The 13,024-nt window shown below is 41.6% G+C and overlaps 1 long non-coding RNA gene across 1 annotated transcript; it reads left to right on the top strand.

The window, feature by feature from the left end:
• Positions 1-890: 890 nt before the first annotated feature.
• On the top strand, positions 891-11,316 carry LOC139567849 (uncharacterized). The gene is made up of 3 exons (XR_011673471.1): positions 891-1,115; positions 1,487-1,563; positions 10,764-11,316. It is a non-coding gene; the product is annotated as an uncharacterized lncRNA (long non-coding RNA).
• Positions 11,317-13,024: the final 1,708 nt, after the last annotated feature.

Raw genomic sequence — 13,024 nt, 5'->3', positions numbered from 1 at the left:
AGCAGGTTTTTGTTCGTACAGAATGTGCAGTACAGTAACCCTGTGGTTATGATAAATTGATATGACCTTTTACCTTATGAAAGCAAAATCATTTAAAACCTCTAACTCATACATCGCAAGAGACACCATTTCCTTTCAGTCAGATGGAATGTTCTTGTCACTACATTTAGCTCTCTACCAAACATTTCCTATAGACTTGACAGGCAAACTGAAAAATATAGCTTCAAAAATGTGGGAAACTGCAGTGGTCTATCTCAAATGTACACCTGTTGACCAGTGCAATGGTAAGATAACGAAAGTGTTAACCATCCACCACAGTCCCCAGGTCTCTTGCCAAGTGTCTGGTAAAAACATTTATCCTGTTTAGGCTACTGTATGTCACCAGCGACTAAAACAAAAACACTGCTGCAACTGTCCAAAGAAAACAAGTTCACAAGTCCCATCCTGCCTGGTCCACCATGGCTATATTTAGACAGTCTGTTGAATGGATCTCAGCGAGACAGAGCAACATCAGGACTGATAATCAGGGCCTTGGTGGCTGGCGCTGGCTGGCTGGGGAGTGTGTTTGTTTACAGGGGAATGGAATGAGGGGATTGGAGGCAGTTAAGCAAGTATAGTAAAAACCCAATAATGCTCCCAGAGCAACCATAACACAGCCAAGTAGAAGTAATATATGCAAGAATTTCAGAGAGAGTAAACAGAAAGTTCTAGATGTTACTAAACCTTTGCTCAATGTATGTTCTGTATACCCAGATTTAGAACGTCACGTTATGACAATTGGAAACCATGTGTAAGATGCACAGGAATGTTACTTAATAACTAACCTAACGTTAGTTTAGCATAAAAGAGCCTAAAACCTGCCTAACTAACCTCTCTGCAAGCTTAGGACCCTGGGACTGAACACCTTCCTCTGCAACTGGATCCTGGATTTCTTGACGGGCCGACCCCAGATGGTGAGGATAGGCAACGTCACCTCCGCCATACTGACCCTCAACACTAGGGCCCCACAGGGGTGTGTGCTTAGTCCCCTCCTGTACTCCCTGTTCACACCCCCAAAACCATCATTTTGCTGACGACACGACGGTGGTAGGCCTGTTCACCGGCAACGATAAGAGGTCAGTGACTTCCTAAACTTATTTAGGCTTGCCATAACAAAGGGGTTGAATACTTATTGACTCAAGACATTTCAGCTTTTTCTTTTTTTATTAATTTTATTAACATTTTTAAAAACATAATTCCAATTTGGCATTATGCGGTTCAGGCTGTAACACAACAAAATGTGGAAAAAGTCAAGAAATGTGAATACTTTCTGAAGGCACTGTAGCTTCTTTCTCGTGTTCTTCTTATTTTTATTTCTCGTGTTTTTGTTCTACCCTGTTATTTTTAGTGCTACATTGATATTGATCACTGCATTGTTGGGTTTGGAGCTGCAAGAAGGGCATTACACTGTACTTGTGCATGTGACATTAAAACTTGAAACTTGCAGGGAGCAGCTGTGGATACAGAGGAATGACAGAAATGCAGGTTTTCTGGAAGAGAAGAATGAACCAGGTGGTATTTGTGGTGAGTCAACATGGGGAGGAGAAAACAAACAATAGTAACATAGTTTGTAGGGTTCCTTTAAGAAAACAATGGTATCATCAAAGTTGTGAAATACCATTTAGGTGAGATTGTAGACTGCATTGTGTTGTCATAGAAGTGTGTGTGTTGTGTTTGTGTGTGTGTGTGTGTGTGTGTGTGTGTGTGTGTGTGTGTGTGTGTGTGACAATCCTTATCTTTTTTAGATAGAGATTGGGCTGATGGACTAGGGCTCCTAGTCAGCTATCACACATATTTTTACCAAACACACAATCTTGGAGTGTCAGCAATTGTCTTTTATTTATTAAATGTTTTATTTAACCCCTATTTTACCAGGTAAGTTGACTGAGAACACATTCTCATTTACAGCAACGACCTGGGGAATAGTTACAGGAGAGAGGAGGTGGGATGAATGAGCCAATTGGAAGCTGGGGATAATTAGGTGGCCATGATGGTATGAGGGCCAGATTGGGAATTTAGCCAGGACACCGGGGTTAACAACCCTACTCTTATGATAAGTGCCATGGGATCTTTAGTGACCAAAGAGAGTCAGGACACCCGTTTAACGCCCCTTCCGAAAGACGTCACTACACAGAGCAATGTCCCCAATCACTGCCCTGGGGCATTGGGATATTTTTTTTGACCAGATGGGCACAGTGGCCAAAAACAGATTGATAACTTATTTTCAATGTTACAGCAATGGATGTCACCAAATCTTTTTTTCTGATGTGACTGGTGACCTACATCCTTGTTCAAATATGTACTTAATCACCTTTCAGACAAAAACATTCCATAGCACTTCACACTGTGTGTTTAACCTACCTCGCACACCTCCACCAATAGCACCCAGCTGAGTGATGCAACCTGCTTGCTTTGTTGTTATAGAGAGAAGGAACCCGTATGCCCTCTCAACAGGGTGATCTTGTTCGTCAGGTCTGTGCCTTGTCTGTGTAGTGTGGCATGAACAGTCCAAACTGTACCAGGCTACACAGCGCAGTGAATTCTCAAGTCATGCCAACACCTAGTTTACAAACATTCTCAACATACCAAATGACACCATGGCATTGTGAATAGGAAATTAGGTCACTAAAGTTAACGAGGTAGCCCTTATGATGGCATGAGGCTGTGTAATATCTTATTACGTCTGTCCCAAAACCTAGCATAGCAGTAGTCATGTATAATTAGACAATAACATTCAGTCATGAATGTAAAACCATAAGAAGAACATAAATATAGTTTATACAGCCAATGAAACGTTTCATGAACATCATGCTTGTTTGTTGACTATCAACAACAACTTCAATCTAACAAAGATCTGTGTGCTTCAAAAATGAGAACTCTTCATGACTTTGTAGAAAACAATGAAAGGATAACTTTTTTTTTCTAAAAGCCTTTGACTACCCAGGAAGGATTAACACAAAATACAAGTCTCCCTGGCATCTGCTTGGCACATGATTCATCCGAACGTGATCCATCCCCCATGCTGGTTGCTAGTAGCACCGCCCACAAAACAGAGAACAAGGATAGGCTTGAAGCTGCTGCTGCTTTCATGTCATGGGTGTTCCCTGGTCTCTCCCGGCCTGGCCCAGGTAGACAACAAGCATTAGTTCTGACCTCCTGCTCCAGTTACCCATCTTTTTATCTTTCATCCATCTTATTTCTCAGTCTCAAAACATTAAGATTGATTCGTCAAAGCTTGTCGTTACATTCATGGGATTAACAAAGGTGTCTATGTTAGTGGGCTGTTAATGTGTGTCCTTCCTGTGTCAAGAGTTTCTGTGCACTGCTCGTCCACTGTTCTGCTTCACTCTCTCTCTCTCACCCTCTCTCTCTCTGTCTGTGTGTATGTTCTGATACTGTATATCCTGATGTACTGTGCTGTGCAATGACATGGTCCCAATCCAGAGGCTCATTGATTCCCAGAATGACAAGCATGGAATCTCCCGAATGGGCATGCAACCCCAGTATCAGTCTCTAATGCAAACAAGTATGAGTGGCAGGCTTGCATCACTTCAATCACCACCAGTGACCTCATTCACAACGACTGGCTGACCCTGGTTCAGTATCTTAATGTGTGGACTATGGCAGGGAACTGACCCAACTCACACAAACCTGAGCCTGGTTCAGCAGAATAGAATGTGTTAAGCTGGCAGCCAACTCCCTCAGTCATACAGTACAGTAGGAAAACTAGGATTCCAGTAAGTGATTAAGTATAAAAGTGTTGTTTCTATCTCAAGGGCATTTTTATAACTGCAATGGCTTCCATTTTGTCTGTCCGGTGTTAGGTGGAATGAGAAATAGTGGCAGCGGTGAGATTTTCTAGAATACTCTCTTTTATCCAATTGCACAGAGTATTATTAGAGGAGGCATTTTACCCTTCCGATCTTTACTAGACCTTGCCACATGATTACGTTTCTGCATGTTTTCTTCTCCCTGTGCCGCAAACTGCAGCACACCTCCAGTCAAATGGCATATCAGATATCCACAAGCCCTCCTGCTGGAGCCCTGAGTCCTGGTGAAAAGGAGAGAAAAGGAACAGTGACTAACTAGAACCAGACACCAAATGTTCCTTTTATCACATTACAATTCATCTACATGAGCACAAAACAGACAGTATGTCATAACATAATTTCCTACTGTTTCCCCATCATTGCTGAATCAAGTACAAGCTCATAAATAATATAGAAAAAAATATATACACATAGCCATTTTAAATCCATAAAATGCATACAATACATAATAAAGGGAGATATGGTACTACAAGAGGCTGCAGACCTTGTTTGATAAAATAAATGTGATGGTGGACCAATGAGTCAGCTCTTACAAAGAGGCCCAGGGCAAGGAGGAGTAGCATGGCTGGCAGATGCAGTGAATCATCGTTTATTATGACCGCTGCACTGGGGTGCCCCAGCTACTGCCCACATCTCAGACAAACAAGCTCAAACCAGCAGAGACCATCGTTGGGCATCACAGAGGTGTGGTAAACAAAGTATTTTACTGGCAGTCCACCTAACTCGCATTATAATGTGCAATATAAATGAGACAATAAAACACAGCATTGATTTGTGGTAAAGAGAAGTAAATACTGGAGTTCCAGAGTAAATGAAGCTTATGTCCCAGACCAGATCAGATAATTATCTGTACATCACTTCTACTGTTACTTATCAGTTTATCCGATCTGGGAGGTGTTTCTGTTCTTTTGTGTGTAAAGTGCATTACATAAGTGTAGTTAGTCATTGCCTTATTTCCATATTCATTTGAAAAGTCAAGTGAATTTACATAACTGCACACTGCCTATTGTCCCTGAAGATATTCTTGTTAATGATACTTCTATGTACTTAGACACCTACATATTACTCCACTTCATAAAACATGGAGCTTTGGTAATAGATGATCATTTTGTGTACAATTATTAATTAAAAACATAACAGATTACCTTAAAAGGCCCAGTGCAGTCAAAAACATGACTTCCTATGTTTTATACAGTATATTTTTCCACACTATGCGGTTGGAATAATACTGTAAATTGTAAAAATTATGATAATGCCCTTTTAGCATAAGAGCTGTTTAAAAATATTGGTAGAACGGAGTTTTGACCTGCCTGGTGACATCACCAGCCGGTATAAGTTAATAGACCATTCTGCCAATAACAGCTAGTTTTCAGGTTACTTATCCAGGTTACTTATCCATTAGGCTCGTCCAATTAGGCCCTTCACTCAGACCATTCGACAGTACAGGAAAAATTCTTGCTTGAGAAATTGCTCTTTGCTAAGAAGCTATTATTGTTTCTTTTTGACCATTTTAATTGAAAACAATCACAGTAAGGTACTTAATTATTACCCAGAAATGATTTGATATTGAGTTAAAAACGACTGCATTGAACCTTTCATACTGTAGTGGGTTAAATCAGGGTCACACAGAGTGATTATTGGTTGTCTTAAAAAAATCTACTTTGAAAACAAAAGTATACACATCACACACATGGTTATGGGCTTAAAAAATAATACACCTGTACTATGTAAGATATAGAGTTGAAATGTATTACATTTTGAGTTTGCATCCCAATGTTACACTTTATATACATCACAGAAGACTGAAATATAACAAAATTGTTATAAACATAGAAACACCAGACATAAAAAGCTTATTACCTAAAATGGATCAATTGAAAGTGTGGGTTCACAGCTCCAATCCAGATGTGTTGGTCATTACTGAGACGTGGTTAAGGAAAAGTGTTTTGAATACTGATGTTAACCTTTCTGGTTATAACCTTTTTTGGCAAGACAGATGTCAGCAATCTTTACCAAGGATCACTTTCAGTGCTCGATTGTCTCCACCAAGTCTGTCCCCAAACAATTTGATTTGCTGGTTTTAAGCATTCAACTTTCAAATAGCTCTTTATTGACTGTTGCTGGGTGTTATCGTCCTCCATCACCATCGGCCTGTACCCTACCTGCCCTAAGCTCTTACGTTAAGGAACAGTTCTCTCTCTGTGGGTATAACCCCAAGAAGTTCTGGAAAATGGTTAAAGACCTGAAGAATAAACCCTCCTCCTCACAGCTGCCCATGTCCCTTAATGTTGATGATGATGTTGTTACTGACAAGAAGCACAAAGCTGAGCTCTTTAATCACCACTTCATTAAGTCAGGACTCCTATTTGACTCAGCCATGCCTCCTTGCCCGTCCAACATTTCCTCATCTCTCACCCCTTCTAATGCAACTATCCCCGATGCTTTCCCTTTTTCCCCCTGCCCCGCTACAAAGTTTGTCCCTGCAGGCAGTCACTGAGTCCGAGGTGCTAAAGGAGCTCCTTAAACTTGACCCCAAAAAAACATCTGGGTCAGATGGTTTAGACCCTTTCTTCTCTAAGGTTGCTGCCTCTATCATCGCCAAGCCTATGTCTGACCTTTTTGACCTGTCTCTCCTTTCTGGGGAGGTTCCCATTTCTTGGAATGCAGCCACGGTGCGTCCTTTATTTAAAGGGTGAGATCAAGCTGATCCTAACTGTTATAGGCCTATATCTATTTTGCCTTGTTTATCAAAAGTGTTGGAAAAACTTGCCAATAATCAACTGACTGGCTTTCTTGATGTCTATAGTATTATCTCGGGTATGTCATCTGGTTTCCGCTCAGGTTATGGATGTGTCACTGCAACCTTAAAGGTCCTCAATGATGTCACCATTGCCCTTGATTCTAAGCAATATTGTGCAACTATTTTTATTGACTTGGCCAAAGCTTTTGATATGGTAGACCATTCCATTCTTGTGGGCCGGCTAAGGAGTATTGGTGTCTCTGAGGGGTCTTTTGGCTGGTTAGCTAACTACCTCTCTCAAAGAGTGCAGTGTATAAAGTCATAAAATCTGCTGTCTCTGCCACTGCCTGTCACCAAGGGAGTACCCCAAGGCTCGATCCTAGGCCCCACGCTCTTCTCAATTTACATCAACAACATAGCTCAGACAGTAGGAAGCTCTCTCTACCATTTATATGCAGACGACACAGTCTTATACTCACTTGGCCCCTCCCCGGATTTTCTGTTAAATGCTCAACAACAAAGCTTTCCTAGTGTCCAACAAGCTTTCTCTACCCTTAACCTTGTTCTGAACACCTCTAAAACAAAGGTCATGTGGTTTGGTAAGAAGAATGCCCCTCCTCCCACATGTGTTATTACTACCTCCGAGGGCTTAGAGCTTGAGGTAGTCACCTCATACAAGTACTTGGGAGTATGGCTAGACGGTGCACTGTCCTTCTCTCAGCACATATCAAAGCTGCAGGCTAAAGTTAAATCTAGACTTGGTTTCCTCTATCGTAATCGCTCCTCTTTCACCCCAGCTGCCAAACTAACCCTAATTCAGAGGACCATCCTACCCATGCTAGATTACAGAGACATAATTTATAGATCGGCAGGTAAGGGTGCTCTCGAGTGACTAGATGTTCTTTTCCATTCGGCCATCAGATTTGCCACCAATGCTCCTTATAGTACACATCACTGCACTCTATACTCTTCTGTAAACTGGTCATCTCTGTATACCCGTCGCAAGATCCACTGGTTTATGCTTATTTATAAAACCCTCTTAGGCCTCACTCCCCCCTATCTGAGATATCTACTGCAGCCCTCATCCTCCACATACAACACCCGTTCTGCCAGTCACATTCCTGGGTCGCTCCTCTTTTCAGTTCGCTGCAGCTAGCGACTGGAACGAGCTGCAACAAACACTCAAACTGGACAGTTTTATCTCAATATCTTCATTCAAAGACTCAATCATGGACACTCTTACTGACAGTTGTTTGTGTGATGTATTGTTGTCTCTACCTTCTTGCCCTTTGTGCTGTTGTCTGTGCCAAGTAGTGTTTGTACCATGTTAGGTGCTGCTACCATGTTGTGCTGCTGCTATGTTGTGTTGCTACCATGTTGTTGTCATCTTGTGTTGCTACCATGCTGTGTTGTCATGTGTTGCTGCCTTGCTATGTGGTTGTCTTAGGTCTCTCTTATGTAGTGTTGTGTTTTCTCTCTTGCTGTGGTGTGTGTTTTGTCCTATATTTATATTGTATTTATTTTGTATTTTTAATCCCAGGCCCCCGTCCCCGCAGGAGGCCTTTTGCCATTTGGTAGGCCGTTATTGTAAATAAGAATTTGTTCTTTACTGACTTTCCTAGTTAAATAACAGTTAAATAAATAAATAATGTAAAATATTAATGACGAAATGATGAAACATTTTAATAACATTCCACCCATGAGGCCACAGAGGACGCTTTTGGTCATTGACTGCAGGGAAGGGCTACATGACTGTCTGCATCAATTTAAGGTGATTAGAATCCAAGTTGCATTCCATGTATGCCCATGGCCTACATTATGTTCCCAGATCTAAACCTAACCTTGACCAGTAGGATGTAATAACTTGGCTCACTGACTAAACATCAGCTTTATTAATTTCCTGTTCAAGTTTTACTGCCTTGGCATGATCTGACTTGGTCGAGGATATGACTTCATCACAGGATGATAAGCTTCCTGTTGACCCAGGTGTACGTGTCATATAATTTTATATCACATCAAGTCATATCACAGAACAGTAGGCCTGCATCACACAGCAATAATATGTTACAGCCTTGTTATAAAATGTATTAAATCGTTTTTTTCCTCCTCATCAATCTACACACAATATCCCATAATGACAAAGCAAAAACAGGTTTATAATTTCTTTGGCAAATGTATAAAATATTAGGTTTACGTAAGTATTTTTGCAACTTTGGCAGTGATTATGACGCTAAAAGCTTGGCACACATTTAATTTGGGGAGTTTCTCCCATTCTTTTAATTTAACTAGGCAAGTCAGTTAAGAACAAACTATTATTTACAATGATGGAACAGCTGCTTTTTCAGGGGCAGAACGGCAGATTTTTACCTTGTCAGCGCGGGGATTTGATCTAGCAACCTTTCGATTACTGGCCCAATGCTCTAACCACTAGGCTACCTGTCACCCCACAACAGGTTCCTCTCAAGCTCTGTCAGGTTGGATGGGGGGGGGGGGGGGGGGGGACAGCTATTTTCAGGTCTCTCCAGAGTTGTTTGATTGGGTTCTGGTTGGGCCATTCAAGGACATTCAGAGACTTTCCAAATCATGTCCAATCAATTGAATTTACCACTGGTAGACTCAAATCAAGAAACATCTCAATGGAATCTCAATGGTCAATGGAAACAAGATGCACCTGAGCTCAATTTCGAATATCATAGCAAAGGGTCTGAATACTTATTTAAATAAGGTGTTTCTGTTTTGTATTTTTTATAAATGTGCAAAAATTCCTAAAAACATTGTCATTATGGGGTATTGTGTGTAGATTGATGAGGGAAAAAATATATTTTAGAATAAGGCTTTAATGGAACAAAATGTGTAAAAAGTCAAGGGGTTTGAATACTTTCTGAATGCACTGTATAATATTATACAGTATATAACATTATACTGTAGCTATTGAATATTGCACCAAAACGACTCAGTGATTGACTAAGAGCACAGCTATTGCAATGATAATACTGTAATGAGGGCACGTGATTATTGAACATGTTTGTGGTTGACATTGTTCATTCTTTGTTGAACAGTCATTTTGTTGACTAATGACCTCACCGAGACCTTCCATTAAACTTCATAGCCTCTTTGGCTCTGCTGTCTTGCTCTGATGTTCTCCTTCATTAGTTACCCATTCGTCCTCTGTGGCTCAAGAGGTGGTGTGTGTGTGTGTGTGTGTGTGTGTGTGTGTGTGTGTGTGTGTGTGTGTGTGTGTGTGTGTGTGTGTGTGTGTGTGTGTGTTTGCATGAGTGAATGTGTGTGTGAGGCTATATGGCTCTCTTAGTAAGTAACAATATGTGTTTGCGAGTGAGTGTGTGTGGTATCGACCTTGGCAGCCAATGCAACGTGTAGGTTGATGATGTCACAGTGCAATAGCCAATCCTGTTCTTTTCTTCCTGGTTGTGATTAAACATACTCTCTCTCCCTCCCTCCTATCTGCTGATGAGTACAGTATGTAGGTCATAGCTGGTAAGCAGAATCCTGCCCATAGTCACGCAGCACACCAAGGACACTTAAGGGGAAAAAGACAGGAAGGAAGTAAATAACCAAGCAGTTACAGAACCCAGCAGGGAGTCTGTGGAATTTTCGATTGCATTGACACCCAGAAAGACGGTGTCCTTGGTTTGTGCTGCTGTGATCTGTGGCCCGCCAACAGCAGAGCAACTTCTCTGACAAGATCTGAATGCAAACACACACTCACACACATTCATACACTGAGGCACGCACGCTCACAGATACGCACGCAGGCACCCATCACACTCACACATACACAGGTCCCATGGGAGGTGACAGCGGGAGTGTGCCAGAGCCTGAGGACATGCCAGCTGCTGGAGCCTCGTCCTGCGCTGGCATTGTTTGCTGCAATGCGGAGAGGAGGGAGAGAAAGAGAGAGTGAGGAGGAGTGGAAGAGAAGAGAGAGAGGGGCATAAACTCCCTCACACATAAGCACATTAATTCTGCTCCAAGAGCTCCTTGACCCCCCCCCCCCCCCCCCCCCCCCCCTCCCCTCCCCACTACAAACCACCTCTCTTATCCAGGGTGAAAATTAGCAAAGACAGCCCTTTCACTTGAATTATTAAAGTCATGCAGCTTTAAAGAACAACTTTTCTTTTTTCTTTTCATTCAAGATGGAGCCCTCCTGTTTTCTTCCTTTTCTAAAAGGACGAAGATGAAGCAAGAAGACAGACAAGGATCGATAGGTTGACAGATCTGAGATTCTACATTGCCGTTTTTGAGTGTAGAGGTTTTTGACAGCTGAAACTATTTTATGTGATAATGCCGCCACTAAATACTGATCTTTAAGTACACAACTTCTTCTATCAGAATGGAAAGCTCCCTTTTTTATTTGTTCATTCTGCCTTTCTGAAGGTTAGTTTTTCATTTTTCAGACTGCCTCCACTGTAGGCTCCATATCTAATTCATAACCTAAACAAAATAACCCTAGAGGAAGTGCTCACTGTAAAAGTAATGAGACTTCTAAATGCATCATATTCTTTCTTTCTACAACTTCACATTATGAAGGAAAAAGCAACACAAAGTAGCAGGGGCGGATTGGCCATCTGGCAATTCTGGCAAATGCCAGATGGGCTAGACAATGTTTTTGTTGGGTGGGCAGGTCGAAATTGACACACCAAAATATTTGTTGGTATATAAAAATAAAACAATGAAAATGTGACATGGCCTGCAGCCTTTTAATAAAAATGTTTAAGGTTTTTGTGCAATTTCTCTGTTATACTAATCTGTAATGAGCCTTTGAATATCCATGACTACTAGCAGTGGGTATTCTATTTAGAGTTAGCGATCTAGTTAATGTGTTTTGAGTTTCAAACTCCTCAGGTGTTGAACCTCAAATTAATTAGCCTGTGATATTAGTTAGTACACATACGTAGTTACGTATGTAATTTATCTCTATTGAAAAAAAACGGTAAATTCTGGAGTCTATTTTAACAGTAAAATATAGCAACTATAGACTAATTGTAAACACAAAATGCATGAAAATCACTGGATTAGGTTGCACATAAAAATATCTTTAATCGTGAATTCCTACTTGAACGTGATAGAAGAAACAACTTATTTATTGAATACCTCAGTAGTCAATGTATTACACTTCTTAATAAAGCACTATGAATTATTTTATAAGATGAATACTCATGACCAACTGTAAAAGTTAGTGGCACCAGTGACACCAGTGGATCATGTTATTCTGGATCCCTGTAATAGTAATTAACACTAAGGGTAGGTGTTGATTCAGGGGAACCTGTTAGTCTGGATCCTTGTAATAGTAATTAACACTAAGGGTAGGTGTTGATTCAGGGGAACCTGTTAGTCTGGATCCCTGTAATAGTAATTAACACTAAGGGTAGGTGTTGATTCAGGGGAACCTGTTAGTCTGGAGCCCTGTAATAGTAATTAACACTAAGGGTAGGTGTTGATTCAGGGGAACCTGTTAGACTGGAGCCCTGTAATAGTAATTAACACTAAGGGTAGGTGTTGATTCAGGGGAACCTGTTAGTCTGGAGCCCTGTAAAAGTAATTAACACCACGGGTAGGTGTTGATTCAGGGGAACCTGTTAGTCTGGAGCCCTGTAATAGTAATTAACAGAAAGGGTAGGTGTTGATTCAGGGGAACATTTGACAGGCACAAATGTGCAATATACTGTAGTCTCAGTTTTTTGCTTGGCTTTTAAAACGTATAAGGCTTGAGCATTGGCAACAACACCTCCTCCACACTGACACAGGGGCCCCCCAGGGGTGTGTCCTCAGTCCTCTGCTGTACTCCCTGTTCACCTACGACTGTGTGGCTTTGCACGACACCAACTCCACCATCAAGTGTGCTGATGACACCATGGTTGTAGGCCTGATAACCAACGACGACGAGTCAACCTTTAGGGAGGAGGTAAGTGAACTGGCATTGTGGTGTGATGACCAAAACCTCTCCCTCAACATCAGCAAAACAATCAAACGAGGGTTGATTGTTTACTTCAGGAAGCAGAGGAGGGAACATGCCCCGATCCACATCAACGGGACTGCAGTGGAGAGAGTCACAAGTTAGGTTCCTCAGTTTCCACATCACCGAGGACATGTCATGGACCAACAACACCACCACTCTTATCAAGAGGGAACAACAGTGTCTCTACTTTCTAAGGCGGGTCCTCTCCAAGTACTATTGCTGCTCCATCGAGCACACACACGAGCACACACACACACACACACACACACACACACACACACACACACACACACACACACACACACACACACACACACACACACACACACACACACACACACACACACACACACACACACACACACACACACACACACACACACACACGCACCCACAAATCACAACTGATGCTACCAGACTCTTATTACTGCTCAGTTT

The sequence above is a fragment of the Salvelinus alpinus genome, chromosome 1 (assembly GCF_045679555.1).
Source record: "Salvelinus alpinus chromosome 1, SLU_Salpinus.1, whole genome shotgun sequence".
Classification (NCBI taxonomy): domain Eukaryota; kingdom Metazoa; phylum Chordata; class Actinopteri; order Salmoniformes; family Salmonidae; genus Salvelinus; species Salvelinus alpinus.
Note: the sequence above shows the minus strand (reverse complement) of the source record. Positions and strands in the feature narration are given on the sequence as shown.